Genomic DNA, 26,051 nt, shown 5'->3' with positions numbered 1-26,051 from the left:
TGTTTTCTAACATCTTATAATTCAGATTCCTTCCCTCCACACCCTGCAGGTAGTAAAGAATTGAATATAGATTGTACCAGTGTAAAGCAATTCTTAATCATATAATTTCTGAAATTTTTATAATTTCTTTTACTATTAAAAGTCACTTACCAGCTACTGCTTTTGTTAAAAGAGACTTTTCTTGCTTCTTTCCCTGGGGGGAAAATTGAGTTCCTACTATGAATTTTTTTGGGGGGGTGGGCAAAAGGGATTAAGTGATTTGGCCCAGATCACATGGCTAGTAAGTGACTGAGGCTGGATTTGAACTCAGGTCTTCCTGACTTCAAGTCCAGCACTCTATCCATTGCACTGCCTAGCTGCCCCATTTCCTGACATGACTTAAGCAGACCTCTAATATTTTGTGTGCCTTTTGAGCTGTATAACTTAATATTTGGATAATTGATGATTTGTTTTATTATATAATTTTTTAAAATGGTGATGTGATTAATGTTAGTTCAACTATATGTGTATACTATCTTGGAAATGTGTGGTTATAGCTTTGTGGGAGAAATAATTTCCCAATGTTTACTAGCTTATAAAATTGAGTGTAAAAACTTACACATATAAATACATAAGTACTGAAATTTGAAGAAAAAAATGTCTTGATCTCATGATCTCATTTGGAAGAGGAGGCAACTGAGGGCTAAAGGAATTAAGTGATTTGCCTGACAGGTCACAGGTATTCTGTGTCAGATACAGGATTGAAGCCCAGGTTTCTGCTGTCTGTAATTTGCATTCCCCAAGTAATGACGACTGTTCCCTTAATTGTTCCTCTTGTGCCACAAACTTGGGCTATTACTTGACTTTCCACATGTTTAGATCTCAGTTCCCTAAAAGATACTAAACTCCTTGAGGATAGGAACTGTGCCATCTAGTTTTTTTATCCTCCCCAACCTTGTTGAGTAAATGTTTTGTTGACTGAATGGCCAATCATGAAGCATGATAGGAGTAAAAGCAATTTTCTAGTTTGAAGAGAATTTTCCTATAAATCCACCCCCTCTTCATTTTATTCCCACAATAGTTAATAAAACTGAAACTCTGGAGCAGGTAGGTGGCTTAGTGGATTGAGTACCAGATCTGGAGATAGGAAGTCCTGGATTCAAATCTAATCTCAGATACTTCCTAGCTGTGTGACCCTGGGCAAGTCACTAAACCCCAGTTGCCTAGCCCATACCATTCTTCTGTCTTGGAACCAATACTTAGTATTGAATCTAAAACAAAAGGTAAAGGTTAAAAAAAACAAAGCTCTGAGATGTAATAAGTGACTTGTTCAAGGTCATCTGACTAAGCTCATGGTGGAGCCAGACCAACCCTACACAATTTTAAATTTTGAAGGGACCTCAGCAGGCCTCAGTCTAGTTTATAATTGAAAGGGAATCTTCACAACACACCAAACACAAGTTCCATCAGATTTCTGCTTAAAGATTTCTGCTGAGGAAGGACATGCTATCTCTAGGCAGTCCATTGTACTCATAGGTAGCTCTAATCTTTAGGAAGCTTTTCCTGACCTTAAGCTTCAATTTGCTTCTGGGTAACTTCCACCCATTGTTCCTTGTCCTGCCCTCTGGGGCTAGACAGAACAAGTTTAATCACCGTTCCCCAGAATAACTCTTCAAATACTGTAACTGAACATAGATATCATGTCTCCTCTGAGTTTTCTTTTATACTTGCTAACTACCTTTAGTTCCTTCAACTGATTCTGATATGGCAGATTCAAGATCCTTCAGTATTCTAAATGCCTATCTCTGGATGCCCTCCAACTTGTCAATGTCTTTTCTAAAATATGGTATCCATAACTGAACATAGGCTACATGTGGTCTGACCAGAGAAAAGTACAGTAGGACTATCTATCACCACCTTGTTCCTGGAAGCTTTGTTTGTTTCTATGAAATTCAAGGTCACATAAGTATTTTTTGGCTTCCATATCACAGTGCTGATTCATAATGAGCTTGTATTCCATTAATGCTGCCCCCCCCATCTTTTTCAGGAAAATTGACATTGGATGATGTTTTTCCATATCTTGTACTTATGAAATTGATGTTTTGGTCCCAGGTATAAGAATTTGCATTTATCCCTATTAAGTTCCATTTTATTAGATACAGTCAGCCCAGTGTTCTAGTCCTCTTGAGGTCTTCTTTGGATTTTGACTTATTTTGACTGTTTAGTTTTAGCTCTTCCAGATTTGTGTCATCTGCATATTTGAGGAGTCTACCCTCTATGACTTTATAGTCACTGATAGTTGCACTGAAGTCACTGATAAAAATATTAAACCATACAGAGTGAAACACAGGCGTCTGCAGCACTCCCCTGGAGAAGTCCTTCTAGGCTGACACTGAATCACTGACTACTCTGAGTTGGGTCATTGGGTCAACCAGTTTCCAGTTTATTTAAATATACATAGCTCACTTCTGTCTTTTCCACAAGAATAGTATGTGAGGCTTTAACAAATACTTTGCTATAATTTAAGTAAACCACATCTACAGCATTCCTCTCATCTACTAATTCAGTAATTCTGTGAATAAAAAGGAAATAAAGTGTAGTCTGGTAGTACCTATTCTTAATGTTCAGTTGTTTTCCAGTCATGTCTGACTCTTTGACCCCATTTGGGGTCTTATTAACAAAGATAATGGAATGATTTGCATTTCCTTCTCCAGCTCATTATCCAGATGAAGAAACTGAGACAAACAGCTTCAGACACTAGCTGTGTGACTCTGGGCAAGTCCCTTAACTATGTTTGCCTCAGTTTCCTCATCTGTAAATTGAGCTGAAGAAGGAAATAACAAATTACTCCAAGATATTACTGACATGAAGGACTAATAAAAACTCCACCTTTCTAGTTCAGTCAGTCAATTAGTACTTGTAAAGTACCTATTACATTCGAGGCACTGTGCTAAGTGTTTATGATACAAAGAAAAGCAAAAGATAGTCCCTGCTCTAAAGGAGCTCAGTCTAAAGGAGAAGACAACATACACATACATGCATAATTTATACATAACATATTATGTATATAATAATTTCTATAAATTTATGGAAGATAGGAATGTCTCCTTGCAGAAGGAAGGTCTTTTGCTGAAACTTGAAAGAAACAAGGAAGTCAGGAGGTATTGATGAGCAGTGATGGCATTCTTGGAATTGGGCACAGCCAGCTAAAATGTTCAAAATTGAGGGAAAGGGCTGGTGGCATGGTCAGACATAGATTTTAAGATCAGTCTGATAGCAAGGTGGAGGATGGATTAGAGTAATTGAGGCAGGCAGACAAGCTATTGCAATCATCTAGATATGAAGTAATGAGGACCTGGGGGGGCAATGTAAGAAAAGGGGGCGATCCAAATGTCATTCTCCCTGACAGAGAAAACAGGGAGAAAAAAGAAATGGACAGTTCTGCTTTCTTTCTTGTCAGTCCCCTCTATATTATCAAATACCACTGTCCCTCTGAGCCAAGTCACCATCCTAGTCTTTCTTTGATTCTTTTCTTTCTCCAACATTGTAAAAGCCTCCTTTTTTGATTGATAAAAGAGGCAGCTATGTGGCTCAGTGAATTGAGAGCCAGGTCTAGAATTGGGAGGTCCTAGGTTCAAATCTGGCCTCAGATCCTTTCTAGTTGTGTGACCCTGGGCAGGTCATTTAATCCCCATTGCTTAGCCTTTACCACTCTTCTGTTTTGGGGCCAATACATAGTATTTATTTCAAGGTGGAAGATAAAGACTTTTTAAATAATAAATTGATTGATAAACATTTCTGGTCATTCATATGAATCTCTCCAGATAGGTTTTGGATTCCTCTTCTTTGAAATTACTTCTCTTTTTGTCTTCAGGATTTCATTCTTGAGGGTTTCTCATTCCCTCTCCTGCCCCTCTATATAATTTTAGTCCATGGGAAACTATCCTTCCTTCCTCTGGACTTTTTGAAATCTGAGGTCCCCAAATCAAGAGTGTATGTTAAACTATTCCGGGCTTTCCTCTTCCTCACAAGTCTAGAAGGAGTGGTCACTTCCCACAATTTTCCTATCATCTCCACCCCATCACCAGGATCCTCCCTGTTAGTGAAAATCAGATACATAATTGAATTTCCTCATGTTGGTTCCTCAGTCTTTTGAAGGATGGAATTATTATTACAGCAAGAAATTAAGTCAAGAAATTATAAGCTGCTCTATTTTTGGAAGAGCAGCTAATCATGGTCTTCTGACCTCAAATCCAGAGTTCTTTCCCCAGTGGTGGGATGGTTCACAATAGCAGATCAACCTACCTCTTTTTCTTTCTTCCTTAGTTCCTCAGGCTCTTGTTGTTTCTCTTCCCCCGATTTTGCCCCTAGCACTGAACTTCTGTGTTTGGTACTCAATGCTACTCTGAAAAGAACACTTTGCCCTTGCTGTTAGCCTCATTCTGTTGGATCACAGATCAGATTTTCAACCATGATCTCAAAGTCCTTCATCAAGGTATCAGAGACTACCTCAGTTAAATCACTTCTTACCATTTAATGGAATTCCATTTGGAAGAGATTTCATAGGTCTGTAATGGCGAACCTATGGCACTCAGAGCCCTCTCTGTGGACATACAGTCATCATCCTAGCACAGAGCTCAGCAGAGTTCATCATTAGAAAGCCAGAGAGATGTGGGGCCAGTCTGTTCCCTTCTCCCTTGCATGCCTGAGGACATTTCTTATATCCCCTGCCCTTCTAAAAGGTTTGCCATCACTGTCATAGGTCATATAGTTCAATCTGAATCAAAATAGGGAATTCTTTTTACAATATATAGTATTACAAGTGACCATCCAGTCTCCATTTGAAAATGGAAGTTATCACCTCTTGAATGAACCCACCTCACTTTTGGATGCCTTTAAATAGATTTCTCATTATATATATATATATATATATATAATATATCTGACTGCAACTTCTATCCACCAGTCTTAGTTCTGTCCTAAACGACAAAGAAGAAAAAAGTCTAATGTCTTTTTCATTTCAAAATCAAATTTACTGAAACAATTATTATTTCCATTCTGAGTCTTCTCTACTCCAAGCTAAACATCCCCAATTCCTTCTATTCACCTACAAAAGGCATAATTTCCCATCATTCATTGTCCTGATTATTTTCATTTGTATATACTCATTTTTGTCAATATTATTCTGAAATGTACTGCCCAGAGGGGAACCCAATATTCCAGATGTGATTTGACCAATGCAGAGTATAATGAGATTAACTCCTCCCTCATTCTAATAAATGTCAGGCCAGATTTTAACTCAGATCTTCCTAACTCCAGGCCCAGTGCTCAAACCACTGTACCACCTACCTACCCCAATGTATAGTTTAGGGAGTTGCATGGAGAGGGAATGTGACTCACCTATGATCATAGAGCCAGCATAAGTTAGAGGAAAGACTTGAATCCATGTCTTCTTGACTCTAAGACCAAGCTCTCTACCCATTACTCCATGACAACAAAACTCTGTATTATAGTTAAGTTGATCTGGGTCAGTGGAAGGAATATTCCCACTAGTGTTCCCTTCACAAATGGGTTTATAGGTTCAGATGAAAAGAAATTTCTATATGGGTATCTTGCTTTTTTTTTTCCTTCTCTAAGACAGAAGGGCAAGCCAGTGGGGTTAAGTGACTTGCTCAGGTTCACACAGCTGGATGCTAAGCACCTATTTAAGTAGTCCAACTCTAATCCTGATCTTAACTCTGGCCCTTTTTTCACTTCTGGGTCATACTGTTGACTCATAGTAAGTCCACTAAAAGCTCCATATCTTTCTCACTGCAAGCAATGAATCACAAAGTATTTATTAAGTACTTGCCAAATGCCAGGAACTGGCTAAGTGCTGGAGACCTAAAACCAAAAATGGAACAATGACTCTCCCCAGAGCTTACGTTGTATCAGGAAAGACTACATGTACAAATAGGAGTATATACAACATAGATGTGAGTTAATTGTAGAAGGGAAAGTCACAGAGGCAGCTAGGTAGTATAGTGGAGAGAGAGACAGGCCTAGAGAGACAGGAGGTGTTGAATTCAAATCTGGCCTCTGACGTCCCCTAGCTGTGTGATACTAGGCATGTCACAACCTTTTGGACAAGCTGGGTGGTATAGTGGAGAGAGTACTAGACCTGGAGTCAGGAAGATTTGTGTTCAAATTTAACCTCAGACACTTACTAGCTGTGTTATTCTTGGCATGCCACTTAACTTTACTGGCCTCAGTTTCCTCATCTGTAAAATATGCTGAAGAAGGATAGAATAAACCATTTTCCTTGTCAAGAAAAACTCAAATAGAGTCACAAAGAGTCAGCTATGACTAAAATGATTGAACAACAATAAAAAAATACTAACAGCTGGAAAGGCAGGCCAGAAAAGGCTTCATGCAAAAAGTGGTACTGTAAGGGACAGCTAGATGACTCAGTGGTTTGAGAGCCAGGTCTGGAGACTGGAGATTTCTGGGTTCAAATCTGATCTCAGACCCTTACTAGCTTTGTGACCCTGGGCAAGTCACTTAACCCCTATTGCCTAGTCCTTACTGCTCTTCTGCCTTGGAGCTGATGTTCAGCATCAGTTCAAAGATAGAAGGTAAGAGTTTAAAAAAAAAGATTAATTAATTAATTTTTGAGCATTTGATATGTGAGTAATTGATTTTTTTTGAACCTCAATTCACTATTGTTCCCTCTAGTAATTTCAGGTAAATATGCTCAGTTGCCCCTGTAGAGGATCCTCTCACTCCTGCCTCCCAGATTGCTTGTAATGTGGGCCATACACCTGGAATATCCTGTTTGCAGGCTGCTTCTTATATTATTCCAGATGCTCCTGAAATCTTCCCTTTACTACTTTGGAGGAAATTTTCCCAGTCCGATCGGAAGAAAAGGAGCTAAAGGCAAGCCCAGCCTCCTTCAATGAGATAACATATGGAAAGTGCCTTGCAAACCTTAAGGCATATACGTAAGGCATCCCAAAAGTCTTAGTGTATTTTAAGCTTCTCCAATCAAAAATAAGCTTCAAGTGCCCTGAGACTTTTGGGACACTCTGTGTAAATATTAGCTATCCTTATACATTTTCCATCCAAACATAAAGCTCTAACAAATCTCTCACTCTCCCTGCCCTACCTGTAATTCCTCTTTACTTATACAATTGTTTCCCTAACTGTCCTAAAGAGAGCTATCTCTTTTGATTATACAGCTATCCTTTCCACATCATGGGAATTTGGGGGCACAGTGCCCCCACAACATGGGAAATCTGTGCAAAAAAATTTAGCCTTTCCTTTATATAAGGGGAAAAGTCAAAATAGCTTTTATGGGGTATTTACAGTACCTTCTTGTAAAATTTGGGTTAACTGTGCATTTCTGAGTTTCTAAACTTTTTCTGGGTCATCTGCTATCCTTTGCATGTCATCTGTGCCTTCCACAAAACTTCCCCAAAATTCCCATTTAATTTCTTATGCGGACTCATGATATATCAAAATTATGATGGGGAAAGTTGATGTGGAAAGGATAACTGTATGTATACTCCTGGTGCTCAGATCAGAGGGGTAGCTAGGTGATGCCATGGTTCATAGAGCATATAGAGTGCATGGAGTTGGGAAGATTCATCTTCCCAAGCTCAAATCTGACCTCAGACACTTACTAACAATATGACCTTGGGCAAGTCCCTTCACCCTGTTTGCTTCAGTTTTCTCATCTGAAAAATGAGCTGGAGAAGGAAGTGGCAAGCCATTCCATTGTCTCTGCCAAGAAAACTCCAAATGGGGACACCAAGAACTGGGCACAACTGAAATAATTGAGCAAAAGCTTAGCTCAGTGCCTGGAAAATTGTGAGCACTTAATAACTGTTTTTTATCATTCATTCATGTACTATTCAAATTGTTAACCTTGTTTACTTAAAATTTCCATTCACCATTTGTTATTCAGTCATTTTAAAGTATGTTCCATGTCTATTCATATTCGTGTTATCTGTTATAAACATTAAGTCCATACCAGGAAGAGATTCTGTCAGCACAATTCACTCTGCATGAATTGAGAGGTTTATATTGTATATCAGTCAATCAATTAACAAGCATTTGATTCCTGCTGTGTGCTATGTACTGGGAATACATGAAATAATGTCTGCTTCCAAGGAGTTCACAATAATTCACATCAGGGTCTTGATTCTTTAGTAGACTTTATAATCCAGGATGCCAGGATTATAGTTTATCTTTTTTTTTTTTAAATCCTTACCTTCTAAGAATCACTGCTAAGTATTGGTTCCAAGGAAGAAAAGTGGTAAGGGTTAGGCAATTGGGGTTGTGACTTGGAATTGTCTGAGGTCAAATTTGAACCCATGTCCTCTAATTTTCAAGCCTGGCGGAGCATGTTCACTGAGTCGCCCAGTGGCTCGTGGCTTATCTAAACCTTGCCATCCAGGAGCCATCTAGGCTCCACTTGAAAAGGAAAGTGATCCTCTAATTTCTTATCATGGGTCTCTGCACACACTTGACACTTAAGATAGCTGTACCATGTTGGGCCATAAAGGCTTTAGGATGATGAGGATGATCATTTACTACCCAGTTTCTCTTTGAAGAATATAATACAAATGAGTTGTGTCACATTCACTATGGCAGAAGGTGAGTGCTCTGGAGTCCTGCCCATTTCTTTGAAAACAGACATGTGTCATCACCTATCAGAAGGGCTGGAAGTAGGAATTTTTCCCAGGGGGCAGTAGAGCAGAGGAAAATTCAACCATGTTGTTTTATGGCGATATGGGAGTAAGAGTTAGGGCAGGCTCTGGGAAAAGGTTACCAGTCCAGGATCCCTTTCTTTACAGCATCCCTATCCTAAGGCCTTATCCCTATCCCTTCCTCTATCCCCTTCAAGTTAGAGGACCAGTCTGCCCTTCTCTTGGGAGGGAGAACTATACCTGAAGTGGATGGTGGGATAATTGTGGCATGTTGGTCTAGGCTATGAAGCTAGGTGTAGGGATAGTGATGGCCATGGGGAGGAAGTTCAGCCAGGTGTGAACAGGTGAGGCAAAGCATCATTTGACCTATAGTAGTTATCACTCTGGGGCAGCTAGTAGATAGAATGCCAGACTTTAAGTCAGGAAGACTCCAGAGTTCAAATCTAGTCCCAGATATTTACTAACTGTATGATTCTGGATAAGTCACTTCACCCTATTTGCCTCAATTTCCTCAACTATAAAATGAAGCAGAGAAAGAAACGGCAAACCATCTTTGTCAAGAAAATCCTAAATGGGGTCACAAAGAGTCAGAAATGACTGAAATGACTAAACAACACTAGTTATTCCCCTGCCTTTAGATATGAAAGTGATACTTTGGTAATAAAATATAACCCCCCCCCCTTCACCTCTGCCTCTATCTTTCCCATTCCAACGGCAAGGTAATTCAGCATCTTGTACTCATCTCAGGATTACTCTCCTGAGCAGACCTCCCAGGGAAGCGGATGGACCAGCTGGGCCAACTCAGATTATATCTGAGAACAAGTTTCAGTTCTGCAGGGGAACCAGTGACCTTTTCTCCCAGTCTTCTAGCTGCCCACTGTGACAGGGGATTGGAGGAAGCATGGTGGGGGAGGAGGAGAACTAGACTGTGGGTCAGGGGCTTGGGTTCCAGGTCATATTTTGCCAGTAAGCTACTCACTGTGTGGCCTTTGGCAGGTCATGTAGGATTTAGCACTAGAAAGGGATTTCACTGTTGATACATGCAATTGGTTAAAATAAAATAAATTATAAAGGGATTTCAGAGATCATCTAGTCAAATCTCCTCATTTGTAGAGGAGGAAACAGAGACCTAGATAGAGGAAGTGATTTGCCCAAAGTCACATGGGTAGTAGATGGCAGAGGCTAAAATTTTCATTTAAACCCTTACCTTCCATTTCAGAATCAATACTAAGTATTGGTTCCAAGGCAGAAGAGCCATAAGGACTAGGCAATTTGAGTTAGGTGAGTTGCCCAAAAAATGTCCAAGGCTAGATTTGAAACCAGGACCTTCTGTCTCCATATCTGGTTCTCTATCCACTGTGCCATCTAGCTACCCTTGTGTAAAGTGCTTGACAAATTTTAAAATGCTATCTAAGTAAATGCCACCTATTATTAACCTCCCCCTCCTCATATAACATGGAAAGAGCCCTCTGTAATCAGAGGAGCCAAATCTGAATCCTGACTGGCACTTATTACCAGGATGGTCCTGTTGGACTAGATGTTCTATGAGGTCCTTCTAATCTGTTTTATGGGTCTCTAACTGATTCAGCCAAAGAACTCAGGATCCGGGAATCTGGAGAACAAAGAAATAGGAGCTGGAAGGCTGAGAAGATTCCCAGGTCTACACCGAAGTTCTTCTTATCCCCCTAGTATGATAGCCTCAGATTCTGACTGACCACATTTAATACATGTTATTTACATTCAAGGTCTGGGGAGGTCACAATCTTCTTGGAGGTGCAGGCTTTTTTCCCTTTTTCTCTCTGTATTTGTAGTGCCTAGCACAGTGCTTGGCATTCAAAAGGCACTAAATGCTTGCTATTGATTGATGGAGGGGCCCCCGAGAAGGGCAGAGGAAATAAGAGTCCTTCCTGTTCCCTCCATGCAGTATGCTTTGGAAAGAGGGAATTCTCTTGTATTTATTCTATGCCTATTACTCCCAGGCAATTTGACAGCTGCCTCCAGGTACATTACACATAGCAGAGGGATTTAAGATGGGACTCTAAAAAGGGGACAACAATTTAGGGAGTCTGTGACTGGGGTGGGGGTGGGGGGTGGGCAGTGGAGGTGTGGTTTCTCTCTGAGCTGTGCAGAGACAGAGGCTAGAGAAGGGAACAGGCAGGTCAGGTCTGACTCCCAGCAAGGGACTTTTCTGGCTTCATAATCTGTCAGTCTGATGTTTGATTCCTGGGCCTGAGGAGCTCCCTGGAGCATCTCTTAGACTGGGCCCTCCTGCAGTGGTCCATTGCCATGGAGACAGCTCCAGTTTGTACTGCACTCAGGTCCATCAGTTTCTCTCCCATCATTTCAAATCTCTCACTATCCTACATCCTCTCTCTCCTACCCACCCACCTCTTTCCCTGCAGTCACATCTGTGGATTTTCCTGCTGGCTCCCGTACTATTTATAACGCCCTAGAAACACGGGCCAGGAGGGACAATAGATGGGATGTACTGAACAAAGCCCTAGCCAGTCTCCCCACCCCCATCACCCCCAGAGGCTTGCAGTCTGGCAGGCTGAGTAGCCCAGGGTAAGACCATACATTTCAGAACAGACACACATCTTTCCCCAGACAGGGTTCACTCTCTCTTCTCAGTTTGCTGCTGTATGTATCCCCTCCCTCTTGGAGCCCTTGGGGTTCATGGTCGCTCAGGAAGTGCCCCCCACTATATGCCAATATGATTAGCCTATTTTAGAGGCCGGTGTGCAGATGGCTGAGCAGCTGGCTTCTCATGGATACAGCCTGGCTTGACTCTCCTACTGCTCCTTTGCCAACTCTGGATGGGCCCCTCTGCCTGACCCAAGAAGGGGGCATGGTAATCACACTGTCAAGAGGAAATCGAGGTCTGAGCCAGCTTTGCCAGGACAGGTACAAACATTATGGGGGCTCAGCAAGAATTGTGCTCAGCAAAGGTCCCAAGAAAACCAGGAAGATCTAGGGCTACGGAGACCAAAGGCAAGTGGGAAACCGATCCATTATCTTCTTGACTCATCCTTAGCTTAAAGCAGATCCCTAAGGCAACAGAAAGTCCCAGTTTATCATATGGCAAGTAGTCAAGTTATTTCCACTCTTTAGGCAGAGTGCCTAAAGCAAAGAGTTCTTAGTTGCCTTCTTTTCTTATAAACCTTTATCTTCTGTCTTAGTATCCATTCTAAGACAGAAGAAGAGCAAGGGCCAAGCGACTGGGGTTAAGTGGCTTGCCCAGAGTCAGCCAACTAGGAAATATCTGAGGGCAGATTTGGACCCAGGACCTCCCAGCTCCAGGCTTAGCACTCCATCACTTCTGTGACCTAGCTGCCCCTCTTAGCCTTCTCTGGGTCATGGCCCCCTGAGCAGTCTGGGGAAGTCTATGGACCCCTTTTCTCAGAGTAATGTGTTAAAATGTATAAAATTACAAAGGGAATTTGCTAATTATGCTAAATACAACTATCAAATATTAAATAGTTTTAAATCCTAATTTACAGCTTCAGGTTAAGAGCCCATTGCTAGAAAGACTAGTGATGGGTAAAATAGAACATATCACAACTGGGAGTCTGGGAGATCAACCTTGATGTAAGGAAGAACCAGGTAGGTTCAAGTCCTGCCTCTGGGGTTTACTTACTACTAAGGGGCAGTCAGATGACCCATGGACAGTGCTAAACCTAGAGTCAAGAAGATCCAAGTTCAAATTTGACCACAGATGCTTATTAACTGTGTGACCTTGGACAAGTCACTTCACTGCTTTCTGCCTCAGGTCCCTCATCTGTAAAATGGGGATAATAATAGCACCTACCTCTCTAGGTTGTTGTGAGGAGTTGTAAAATGCTTTGTATACCTTAAGGTACTATACAAATGCTAGAAATTATTATTTTTTTCTTAAAAACCCTTATTTTCTATCTTAGTAACAACTCTGAGACAGAAGGGCAAGGGCAAGGCAAATGGTGTTAAGTGACTTACCCAGGGTCTATGGTTGGATTTACAACCAATTCCTCCCCTCTCTAGGCCTAAAGCTCTATCTACTCTGCTACCTTACAATTATTATTTTCACCTGGTCATCACTTTACTTCTTTTGTAAAATGAAGGGATCTGATGGCCTCTACCATCTCTTCCAGCTCTAAATTTATGAACCTATGGCCTAACCCTTCTCACGAAGCACACTCACCCTCCAGAGAAGTGTCCTTTATGTGCTGTTGATTTCTCACTTTCTAAGGGGTCCTCCCACCCCAAAGCAGCTTCCCCTAAAGCCTAGCCCTGGCACCCAAAACAGAGGTCTTTGTTAGGATCGGATAATGAGCATGGGTGTAAGGCCATCAAAATCATTTTCACTGCTCTTGTCCTCCTCCCTATTCTTTCGTGGCTCTGAAGGTCCCTAGAGTGGCCTCTCTGGTTGCTGAAGGGAAGTAGAGAGATGACTCAGAGCTTGGTGTGGTGTTAACTGATCCATTATTGCGATTTCATGCTGAAAAAAATAGGGAAGTGGAGCATAAGTGGGTAGCAATAAAATGTGGGTCTCCAAGGAGTGGGTATGTAGAAGGCTAGCTGTTGGTAAAGACACAACAAATGATCAGGGAGGATGTCTTGGCACATCATAAAATTAATGTCCCTAAATGTTAGAAGAGGGGAAGGCATCATAGTGCATAGAGTGCCAGATCTGGTATCAGGAAGGCTGCTGATGTGCTCTCAGACACTTACTAGCTGTGTGACCCTGGGTAAGTCACTTAACCCTTTTGGCCTCAGTTTCCTCATCTGTAAATGAGCTGGAGAAGCAAATGGCAAACTACTTCAATATCCCTGCCAAGAAAATCCCAAATGAGACCATGAAGAGTTGAACATGACTGGAACAACTGAACAACAACAAATGTATGATGAACATGTATTCATTATCAATCAACCAGTATTAGTTAAGCATTTTTTTTTTATCACTCAAAGGAAATAAAATGACAAAAATGAAACGGTCTCTGCCCATAAGGCGCTTATATTCTAACAGAGGAGACAACATGCACCCATATAAGCAAATATAAGATCAATACAAGGTCATTTTAGGGGGAGACTTTATCACTTGGGGGCATCAGGAAGGGCCCCCTGTAGGCGATAGGATTTGAACTGGCAGATGCTAAGTGGACGTGAATTCCAGGCATGGGCGCAGTCAAATGCAAAGGCCTTGGAAAGGGGGAGATGGCATACTAAATGAGAAGAATAGGAAGTGAGTCAGTTTGGGGGGATGAAGATTCATGTGATGGGGGAATAATGTATAGAATGCCTGGTAAGGCAGCCAAGTCAGGAAGCTCCAGGACAGAAAATATCAGGAAAGGGTATCAAACAGATTGCCTTGCCACTTAAAAGTAATTTGATTGTATGAAAAATTAACGAGTCACAAAACAAATTCTTATTTGTTTTTTTTTCCCAACTTTCCATCTGAAAGCTACATCCAGGGAAAAGAGGACATTAAGGCTCAATATAAAACTCCCAAATGATTTCTGGGCAACTTCCCTAAATTACTCATAGGATATTTTTTTGGCTATAGCCCTGAGGGCCTCCAATCATGCCACCCTGGGGGCCAGGGGCAAAGATGGTCCACCCTCTGATGAAAACTGACTCTGAACAGAGGTCTGTACAGTTCAGCCTGCTGTCTGGCAGCAGGGGGAGCAGCAGCCCAGACCCCATTAGCACGAGTGCTGGCTGTTTATGCACTCCCAGTCTCACCGAGCCTTCTATCTCCCTTGAGATAGCTAAGTGTTTGGTGGAGATTACGCAGGTCTCCTAGTCCCTCCCAGCTGGGGAGGGAGAGAGCAATGCAGACACACATAACTGCTTACTGAGGCTGAGAAAATCCAGAAAAGGGAGTAGGGGTGAAGGAACAGGTCTAACACTAGGTCCTAGCACACATCGGTCAGAAGGCAGCTAAGGGGAGGCCATAGAAGTCATTCCTTCATTTCCAGAACTTTGGAGAGGGCAAGGGGAAAGTGGAGGATCAGAGTAAATGAGAGATAAGGCAGGCATCTGCCAGAGGTTTGGGGCCTTCCATTAACCTAAACAGAGGCATCCTGGATCAGCTGTCTTGCCTCTTTTTTTATAGCAGAGACAGAAAGGGAACAGTTGGTATTTTGGCCCAACTCTGTCAATAGAAATATTCTTCTTTGCACATCAGTTCTGGACTATCTTCATTATAATAAACTAGGAGAAAAGGTATTACTAATACTGAAAACCAGAGAACAAAATTATTTGTCATTGGGACATAAAGGCAGCTATGACCTGGTGGATAGAGTCAGTCAGAGCCAGGAAGACCTAGGTTCAACCTGCTTCTGATTCATAAAGGGTGAATGACCCTGAGTAAGGTACTTAATCTTTCACTTCTCTAGGTAGCTCCTTTATTCTTTTTTTATTCTTAATTTTTCTTTTTTTCTGGATTGCATGTTGATTTTCCAGTCTGCAACTCTTTAAGACAGTAAGTTGCTGAAAATAGTGCCTACCCATAGTGGTAGAGAGATATTCCTCATCTGGGAGTTCCCTGTATTGGTGAAATCATAGTCCCAGTTCTTATTCCTATGGTAATATAAATAAACCCACTTAGCTGACCATGCCCTATGCCTGTGGTGTCAAACCTATGGCACAGAGCCCCTCTTTGTAGCCACATGTGTCTTTGCCCTCAGCACAGAGTTCACCAGAGTTCATTACTAGAAAGCCAGAGGGACTCAGGTCCAGGCTGCTCCCCTCCCCTTCTCCATGGACTCCTGAAGACATTTCTCACATCACCCCACAAAAGGTTTGCCATCACTGCCCTGCCATTCCCCTTTCCTCTCTAGACCCCCTTCCTCTTGTGACTTTGGTCCTTAACTCACCATCCACACAACTGCCAAAAGAGCTTTCTAAACTATAAGTTGGATGGTCTCTTCCCTTATCTAGAAGCTTCAGTTGATCCGTATTGTTTATGGGACAAAGTCTCCAGCCTGGTATTTAAAGCCTTTCATAGTTCAGCCTGTTGTTTCATTTCAGTCGTGTCAGACTCTTTATAACCCCATTTGGGATTTTTTGGCAAAGATATAGGAGTGGTTTGTCATTTTCTTCTCTAGCTCATATTTTATAGATGAGGAAACTAAAGCAAACGGGAGTAAGTGACTTGTCCAGAGTCACACAGCTAATAAGTGTCTAAACTCAGATTTGAACCTAAGGAATCTTCCTTAGGTACAGCACTCTAGTCACTGTTCTACTCAATTGTCTTATAGTACAGCCAACCTTTTCAGATTTATTTTACATTATTCCCTTCATGAACTCTACCCACTGTTTCCAGAAGTATATACCTCCCATCTCTGAGTTTTTGCATGTGCTGTTCCCTCCTACCTGAAAGGTACATCTTCTTCATCTCTGGCTCAGAATCTTTAGCTTACTTCAAGCTCATCGCAAGTGCCATATCCTACAAGATCCTCGATACTCCTAAAATGTTAGTGTTTTCTCCCTCTTTACATTGTATTACACATAGTACTCTAAAAGTCTTAGTGCTGTTGTAAACTTTAAAAGCACTAAAACTGGAGGTTTTTACTTATTTATGTAAAATTCACTTGGGCAGCTAGGTAGCACAGTGGGTAGAGTGCCAGATCTGGAGTCAGGGAAATTCATTTTCCTGAGTTCAAATCTGTCTTCAACACTAGCTGTATGACTCTGGGAAAGTCATTTAATACTGTTTGGCTCAGTTTCCTCATCTGTAAAATGAACTAGAAAAAGAAATGGCAGATTATTCCAGTATTTTTGCTGAGAAAATTCCAAATGGAATCATGAAGAGTCAGATACAACTGAAAAAAATGACTGAACAAAAATTCACTCATCGATATATAAAGTACTAGTAGAATGTAAGTTACTTGAGGACAGGGGCTGGTTTTTATTTTAATTTGTCTTTGTGTCCCCAGAGCCGAGCACAGTGCCTTGCATATAGCATGTTCTTAACAAATGTTTTTTTTTTAGTTGAATTCAATTATACAATACATTTGCTTCCTTTGCAATAGGATAACTAGTTTTCTAAATCTGATCATCTTTAAGTGAGGACAATAATCCCTAAAGGATCTGCCTCCCAGGGTTGTTAGGGGTGAGGGTCAAATGAGATACTCCCTGTAAAGACATTTTGTAGTATGAAAGTTCTGGATAACATATGTCTAACATTTAAAAAACCCTAAAGTGATATGTGAATGCTAGCTGGTTATTATATAAATGTCAGTTATTATTAGCATCATCACCATCATTATTATGAATCTTGTTCTCATCTTTTGGGGCAGAATTAAAATAGAAAAAGTCCTTGGAATGGGATAGATAAAAGAATTTCCCATTGTTTTCTATCCATCTGTTACTTACCTCTCAAATGTGTAGCAGATAATAATACTAAATAGCAAACATTATACAGTACTTTATATGTACATAAAGTACTGTGCTAAGTGCTTTACAATTATTATCTCATTTGATCTTCACAACAATCTTTGTCTACTTTGCAAATGTAGAATTGGGGGTTAAGTGACTTGTCCAGGGCACACAGCTAGTAAGTGCTAGAGGCCATATTTGAACTGGGTCTTCCTTTCTCCAGGTCCAGCACTCTATCTATGGTACCACTTAGCCAACCAATGTGTCACTTGGCTACAAAGTATTGGACTTGGACTCAGGAAAATCTGAGTTCAAATCTGGGCTCAGATACTTACAAACTATGTGGTGCTCGGCAAATTGCTTAATCTCTGGGTTTTTTTTCCAGTTTCCTCATCTATAAAATGGAGATCAAAATAGCACCCACCTTCTTTGGTTGTTATGAGGACCATAATTATAAAGTACTTTGCAAACCTTAAGGTTCTATACAAATGCTATCTATTATTATTAGAAATGTACTTAATGTTTTGTGGACTATTGCAAAGGTAGAGAAAATTAACTGTTTTGGGATTTGAATAGAAGTATCAGAATATAAATGCATCTTCCATAGACTCACTACAAATAGCCTAGATGCAATTTCAGTAGCAGACTACTACTACTACTACTGCTGCTGTTGCTGCTGCTGCTGCTGCTGCTGCTGCTGCTACTGCTACTACTAACTACTACTACTACTACTACTACTACTACTACTACTATTACTACTACTACTACTACTATTACTACTACTACTACTACTATTACTACTACTACTACTGCTGCTGCTGCTGCTGCTGCTGCTGCTGCTGCTGCTGCTACCACCACCACCACTTTGTCATCACCACCAAGTTATCATGGATTATCCTCCAATACAACCTATTTTGAGGTCATGTGAATTTATATAAAGTTGAGCAATCATGCATCCACAGTTCCTATTGTTTAAGAAGATGTAGAGCAGTTGGGTAAAGACATTGAGAGATTCCTAGTTAATGGTCCTCAGTGAAAAATCAGCAAAATGACTCAATTCACTCCTTTGGTCTTACTGATTCTTGACTTTGACAACCATGGGAATCTGCTACCTTATATATCTAAGTTTCAAACCTGCTGAATTTCCCTGGGTGCGGATGAGTTAAGCCGGAGAGTGGGACTCCTGGGCACCTGAATGAGAAGTCCATCTTGGATGCTGACTCCCCCAGGGGTTAGGGGTCATGCCTTGAGTACTTCATATTAACTCTCTCAATCGCCCTACTTTTCTAGCTACAAATAGCAGTAATGAAAGAATCCTTGGAGGGCTGGGCCTCAATACATCATCTCAGAATCCTTTGAAGTGAAAATATCCTGGTATTCATGGGCTTGTGCCAGGCCAGATGCATTTAGTACCTTTAAATTTTCTTTTATGGAATTGCATCTCCTATTAAAATTCGAGTTCTGTAAGTGGATTTGGGAGAAGGCATGTGAGATTTGAATAGGGTACTGAGTCAGGGAGTAGCTTTCACTGGTCTATCTGAGTGGCTCAGGGTTCAGTCATCCGGCTTCTTTTCACGTCTCAGGAAACACAGGAAACAGAGTATCAAAATCCCTACCACCTCAGAGGAAACTGGAATGTCCTAGTGAGGCCTGAGTCAGCCTTCTTGGGAGGTCAAGGGAACAGATTAGATTTAGAAGACTGGTTCCTGTGGTAATCTCTGTTTTAGAATTAACTGATACTTATATAAATATATGTGTGTATCTACACATATATGTATGCATGAATATCTATATGTATGTATTTATACATAAATGTATGTGCTGATATATAAACATTCCAGAAGAAAGAAAGACAAATGCTTTAAATTATTCTTCTATGGTGAGTAGAGCTAAAGAACAAAGGCCTGAAAAGATGGTACTTTTGCCAAGTATTGCTCCATTTCTGAGTTCTCTCTGTTCCCTCTACCCAGAGGCACTAGGGGCAAGTGGTTGACTTCTTTGGAAAGCCTGCAACACTTATCCCTTGCAGGGTTTCTGTTCCTCCCTTGGTTAGTAACATTTGCTCCTAGGTAACATCTGCAGAGAGTTCTATAGAAGCAACACTAGGGACATTCTAAATACTAGCTACCATTGCTTATACCATTCATCACTGCTCTACTTCAGATAGGATTTTAAAGGCAAGAGAGAGGCAGACAGATAGAGAGACAGAGACACAAACAAAGACACACACACACAGAGAGAGAGAGAGAGAGAGAGAGAGAGAGAGAGAGGGAGAGAGAGAGAGAGAGAGAGAGAGGGAGAGAGAGAGAGGGAGAGAGAGAGGGAGAGGGAGAGGGAGAGGGAGAGAGAGAGGGGGAGAGGGAGAGGGAGAGAGAGAGGGGGAGAGGGAGAGGGAGAGAGAGAGAGAGAGAATTTTTAAGACAGTCAGGAGACCTTCCTAGGCTAGGGTGTTCCTTTCCTTTGAGCCAGAGCTGAAGGAGACCCCAGAGGCTTCTTCCAGAGGATGTGGGCTAGTTGGGCTGGGAGTGGGGGAGGATTAGACAAGAAAAGGAAAAACAATACTTCAGCTTTCCTCAGAGGCTCCCCCAAGAGGCTATACTCCCAGCCTGAGAAACCCAGAACCCAGATAATGCCAAAATGTTTGAAGCTGGCCAGACTCCAAGTAGTTTTCCTTCTCAAACTGAACAGCAGTAGCCTTGCTTCAGGCCAGGATTCACAAAATAAAAGGTGAAACTAAATGTTTTACTATCAGCTCTTGGGTTAAAATCTTGAGTTGGGGGTTCCAGTGAGGACTCATGGAAGTTTAGAATGACAATATTTGTTGAGTTAGAAAGGATCTCAGAGACCATCTACTCTAACCCATTCATTTTATGGATGAAGAAACTGAGGTCTAGAAAGGGAAAGTAACTTATCCAAGGTCATCCAGTATGTTAGTGAGGCTTGAAGGTATTTTCCCACTACTTAGGTCAATGAAAGTCTCAAAGCACCTTCAAGCTTTCTCATACTCCTTTTCTATAATGAAAAAACAATGATGTAAAATATGTAAATAGCTTCATCCAAGTTATCCAGCTTGTTAGTGTAAAGCAGAGGCAATGAGAAGTAGAAGAGGGACCTGTGACCTTAACATCAGAAATATATGAGTTCATTTCCTGCCTCACATACTACCAACTTCATGATCCTGGGCAAGTCACATAGTCTCTCTAAGCCTCAGTTTCCTCATTTGTAAAATAGGATTAATAATAGCATGTAACCTCCAAGGTTGTTATGATGACAAGCAAGTGTGCCCTTTATAAACCATAAAACATGATGTAAAAATGAGGTAGTAACAGATTTAAATAGAGAAGCTACAATCAGATTTCCCCTTAGAAACCAGTCCTGGAAACAAATATATCTACAAGACACAACTTTTTTGGCAGAGGAGTATAGTTCTGCTTTCCTGTGCCTTCGATATGTCCAGACTGAACCCCCAAAACAGAAGTGACCAAAATACAAACTTCTAACTGAAACCAAGATACTCAACAGATATAGTTTTTAAAGCCTCTAACAATGCCTTGGACAAAGGGAAATCAATGACCCTGAATGAATCCTGAATTAACTTCCTAGCTCTGACACACACACCCCTTGTATGATGTGCTGGTCTCTATCACAAGTGAAATCTGGAGGTGAGATCCTTGGTGCTAGATAATCTGGAGACACAAGACCAAAGAAGAGAATACCGGCAAGGTTCTTGTTTGTACAGCAGTCTCATATAAGTCATCCTTGGCATTAAGTTCCAATGAACCAATGGCATCTTGAATCATTGAAACAGGAAACGAGATAAACAACATATCATCAGCAAGAAGATGGAGCTGATTCCCGTATTGCTAGGACGCCAGCCAGCTGAGCCCAGTGAATGTCCTAGCAAAGTCTGGTTTCTCTACCAGCTGATGTTCTTGTAATCTGGGGAGCAAGGTTCTCCCTTTGCTAAGATAAATTGACTTGTTGTCTCCCTCTTCCCCCTTCCCCCCAATTCTTGCCTTCCACATTTGCTCTGTATGGAGTTGAGCTGGCCTTTTGTGAGTGAATGAATGTGTGCGTGTGTGTGACACACTCCTTTCCCTCCCAGGATTTAGGTCTCTAGAATGACCCTCTAATATACTTCATTCCCCAAGAGTTTCCTTTGCTTCCAGACAGCAGACATTTGGGGGGTGGGGAGGAAGAGGGGCCATCCCAGGGAGGAAAGCAGCAGAGTGAAGGTCAGAAACTATTACAGAGAAGTTGGGGGATTGGGGATGTTTCCTGATCCCAAACTCAGGGACTTTATAGGAGGTGAGCTCTGAAACAGCCTACAAAGTCACCTGCCCTAGCCCTTTGGCTCTTCATGCCCTCTGTTACTGGTCAACAAGCTGGAGAGAGGTCAGTGGCATTAGGAGCTTTAAGACTAGGAGTTACAGATGTGGGAAGGAGTGTGGGAAATACAGTACTCTCCGTTTTGTGCCTGCCCTCACAGAAACTCTAGATACTTACATACATATCAAGTGGATGGGACAACCAAGGCTTGTAACAGATAGTCCTAAAGCTGACTGTTTTAATAAGTGCCAATATAAAACGATATATTTGTCAGTAAGGCAGGCACAGCTATAGATTTCTCTGCTTCTGTCTGCCTCTTTGTCTCTGTTTCTGTCTGTCTCTGCCTTGGCCCCCTCAGTGTCTCTGCCTCAGTCTTTATATGTCTCTCTTTGATTCGGTTTGTCCCTGTGATTCTGTCTCTCTTTGTGTTTGTCTCTTTCCGTCTGTCTCTCTGTGATTCTGTCTGTTTCTGTCTCTGTCTATCTCTGTGATTCTGTCTCTGTCTGCCTCTTTCACTCTAATTGTCTCTGTTTCTGTCTCTGTCTATCTCTCTCTGTGATTCAATCTCGGTTTCTCCGTGTCTCGTCTCTCCTGCCCCCCAACTCCTACCCTTTTCTCACTCACCAGTCGGCAATTTTCTTCCCTCCGCCAAACCAAGCCCCTGTCCAAGACTGGGCATTGCCCATCATCCCCAGCTGGAACCCCAAGTGTCAGACTTCTCTGATTCCCTCAACCCCGCCAAACCGGTAGTGACTCCGACGCCGGGACCTCCCGAGGCCACCGAGTCAGGCGAGAAGCCACTCACCGTTCGGGTCTGTACTCCAAGTCCGCTTACGCATGCCGGTGGGAGCTGCCCATCTTCCACTTTTGGACCTAATTCCCTTTCAGAGCTGCCTCCGGGATGTACCCTCGCGCCTCACAAAGTTTGTTCTGGGGCTCCCCCTGGCCGCCAGTCCCAGCCCCTGAGCCCAAGTGCGGCCGGCGGCGTCTGCCTGCGTCCTTGTCCTCCTCCTCCTCCTCCTCCTCTTCCTCTCAGAGCCCTAGCCCGGAGGCAGCAGAGGGCTGTGCCTCCACAATGGGTACGCTCGGCAGCATCCTGAACAAAGTGAGGTCCCCCGGGATCCCCGGGCGAGGAGGTGGAGCCATGTGACCCGCTGCCCTCGAGGCACACGCCAGCCCTTTATGCTGCTGGCTTAGGGGAGGGGTGGGTGTGCCAGGCCACTGCCGGGATGGGAGGAGATAGAGGGATTGAGGGAGGGAGGGAGGGAGGGAGGGAGAAAGGGGACTCCTCTGCTGTGGATCTCTCCCCCCCCCCCCCCCCCCCCCCGCCCCGTGCCAGTTTAACCCGCAGAGGGGCGGAGGCATGGGTCCCTTCCAGACTTTGTCATTGGAAAGCTATTCCCTGTAACCCTTTCTTGCCTTCTCCACGCCCCTCCCCGTGCCCCTCCCCCCCAGCTCCCCATCTCTCCTCTCTCCCAGAAGTAGAAAGAGCAACTCTGGTGGTGTGGCTCAGGTTCCTTCCTGCCAGAGCCAAAAACCTTTACCCAAATGAGGTTTTCCTTGGCTCATTGAACCTCCATCTCTTCTTAGTGCCCCTTTCCTTATATCCTCACATCCTTCTCCCTTCCTCCCCCCACCACCAACTCCTATTCTAAATGGCATTTTCTTGATTCCCTAGGAGAAGGTGGGGGAAGAGTCCCAAGAGGATTCTTACTCCCTAACTGACCCTTCATTAAGGTCTTGGCTCTAAAGAGGCCATCTAGCATAACCTAGACATTTGACAGTTTAGGAAACTGAGGCCCAGGGAGGTTAAGAGACTTATCCAAGGTTGTACATGTAGGGTGGGGGGGGGGACTTGAAACTTCCACTTTCCTTTGGGCTTCTCTCCCAACCCCCAACAAAAAACAGAACTATTTTTTTTAATTACCTTCTGCCTTGGAATCAATATAGATTCTAAAGCAGAAGAGTGGTAATGGCTAGGTTATTGAGTTTAAGTAACTTTCCCTGGGTCACACAGCTGAGAAGTATCCAAAGGTCAGATTTGAATATAAGACCTCTTGTCTCTAGGCCTGGTTCTCTCTATCCACTGAGTCACAGATCAGAAACATCTTCAGATGCTTGAACTTAGTTACATTGATGCTTTTCCATCTCTTCAGCAGAGAAGGACTATGGAACTGAGACCTGATCAATCATTTATTAAGCACCTACTATAAGCCAGGCACTATTCTCTGTTCCTCATGCTTCTGCCTTATCTTTTTTTTAAGTCTTATTTTCTGTCTTAGAATCAATACTGTATATTGGTTACAAGGCAGAAGAGTGGTAAGGGCTAGGCAACAGGGTTATTTGGCTAGAAAGTGTCAGAGGCCATTTTTGAACCTAGGACCATTTTTGAACCTAGGACCTTCTGTCTCCAGGCCTGGTTCTCAATGCACTGAGCCACCTACCTGACCCCAGTTGCTGTCTTATCTTTAATCAGAATAGTGGAAAAAGTACTAAAGATCTACATTCTAGTCTTGACTGCCACTAACAGTCACGTGGCTTTTAACAAACTCAAAGCTCCCTGAGCCTGTTTCTTCATCTGGATCTCTTGGACTCTTCTAACACCAACATGACTCTGTAAGTCATAGGAGAAGCACTGAAAGTAGCCTTACAGATCAGTCGGTTTAACCCCTTGAGAGAGGAAATTGAGATGCTATTTGTCCAAGGTCACAGGAATCTTTAAGGCTGAGATTTGAACTTGGATCTTCCAACTCCAAAGCTATCTCTGCTATACTTTGCCACTCCAGTTTCTTGTCCTGTTGCCCCTTCAGTGAGTTTTGGAAGAAGGAGAAGAGGGGAAAGATGAAAGGCAAAGGGGAAGCAGAGAACAGGAATGAATAAGCGGGAGAGATCATAGAACCGAATCCGTCTTTGAATTTGATGGTACCTTAGAGATTGTCTAGTTCGACCTCCTACTTAAAGCAGCAATCTTCTTTATAGCATCTGTGACAGCTGGTTATTAAGCTTCTGCTTGAAGAGAGCAGTGAGGGGAAAAAAGAAAAGAGAGAAAATTCCTCTTCTTGGATATCTCTATAGAGGGTTTTCATGGCTATTGGAAGAAAGATGCAAGAGAAATCCAAGCATTACCAGGGCCCAAGAACCTGGTCACTGGGATTGGAGGTGATCAGAGCTCAAAAACTGGGCTCTGAGGTTTGTTTGCACATGCGTGTGCGTGCGTGGGTGCATGTGTGTGTGTGTGTGTGTGTGTGTGTGTGTGTGCCCATGCACATTAGGGTGTGAGTTGAGGGGAATGCTAGAAAAAAAATAAGCACAGGACCTGGAGTCAAGGAAGCCCGGATTTCAAGATCTAGTTTCAGATACCTATTACTTATTAGTTTGGTAGTTCTGGACAAGTCACTTAATCTCTGCCTCTTTCCTCATCTCTAAAATGGGGTTAGCACCTATGTCCTAGGATTGTTGTGGGAATCAAATGAGATAAGAATTGTAAATAGAGTCTGGTACATATTAAGTGTTTTATAAATATTAGCTATTATTATTTTATTCTCTGTGAATTCTCCAAACAGTTCCTAGGCCAGATCAAGAATCTGGGGCAAAGCTAAAATGAAAAGCTTGGAGCCCTGACTTGTAAGTCTAACCAAGCCACTTGTCTTAGTAGAAAGTTGAAAAGATTTATTTCCAAATAAGAGCATGGTGCTGGAGACACTGGTTAGTAGTAGCAAGGCAAAGCAAATTGTTTTCTTTCAAAAATAATTTTCACTTAAAAGGAACAGCATTTTGTGCTTTGTTGTTTTTCCTTGTAAAGAGTGGGGAGGCAAGAAAAAAAATTGTATCAAAAGAAAATGGTCTTAGAGGCTGCTAGGTGGCTCAGTAGATAGAAAGCCAGAAGAGAAGTCCTGGGTTCAAATGTGACCTCAGACACTTCCTAGCTATGTGACCCTGGACAAGCCCCTGGTTTCCAATTGCCTAGCCCTTACTGCTCTTCTGCCATGGAAGCAATACTTAGAATGGATTTTAAGGCAGAAGGTAAGGGCTTTTTAAAAAATAAATTGGTCTTAGATAAACAGGTATGTGGGTCAGTGGATATAGTGCTAGATCTATAGTCAGGAAGATCTGAGTTCAAATCTAGCATCAGACACTGTGTGACTCTGGATAATTCACTTAACCTTCGAAGCTTTGCTTCAGTTTCATCAACTGTAAAAGGGTAATAATAATAATAATAGCCCCTACCTCTAAAGACTAACAAGATACTTGTTTTTTTATTTATTTTTAACTCTTACTTTCTGTCTTAGTAACAACTCCAAGAATGGAAAGGCAAATGGAATTAAGTGATTTGTCCAGGGTTAAACTGCTAGAAAGTATCTGAGGTCACATTTGAACCCAGGTCTGGTGCTTTAGCCACCTAGCTACCCTTAATGAGATAACATTTTTTTTAATTTAGAATATTTTTCCATGGTTTCATGGTTAATGATTCCTCCCTCTCTTTCCTCCCCCTTCCCAGAGCTGACAAATAGTTCCACTGGGTTATACATTGTTCAAAATCTATTTCCATGTTATTCATATTTGCAGTAGAGTGAACTTTTAACATCAAAATCCTGATCATATCCCCATCACACTATGTGGCCAATCATGTTTTTCTTCTGTGTTTCTGTTCCCACTGTTCTTTCTCTGGATGTGAATAGGTTCTTTCTCATAAGG

General features: G+C 42.1%; 1 protein-coding gene across 8 annotated transcripts in view; it reads right to left on the bottom strand.

Moving 5' to 3' along the window:
- NAV1 (neuron navigator 1) overlaps positions 1 to 22,561 on the bottom strand; it is a 369,462-nt gene extending 346,901 nt beyond the window's left edge. For 4 of the 8 annotated variants that reach the window (XM_056815722.1, XM_056815717.1, XM_056815721.1 and 1 more), the window contains exon 1: positions 22,162 to 22,560. The gene's annotated coding sequence lies outside the window, so the exon portion shown is untranslated. Of the gene's footprint in view, positions 1 to 22,161 lie in introns of all 8 variants that reach the window. The other 4 variants (XM_056815718.1, XM_056815720.1, XM_056815724.1 and 1 more) reach the window with 3 other exon arrangements.
- Positions 22,562 to 26,051: the final 3,490 nt, after the last annotated feature.

The sequence above is a fragment of the Monodelphis domestica genome, chromosome 2 (assembly GCF_027887165.1).
Source record: "Monodelphis domestica isolate mMonDom1 chromosome 2, mMonDom1.pri, whole genome shotgun sequence".
NCBI lineage: Eukaryota > Metazoa > Chordata > Mammalia > Didelphimorphia > Didelphidae > Monodelphis > Monodelphis domestica.
This window is presented reverse-complemented; position numbering and strand designations above follow the sequence as displayed.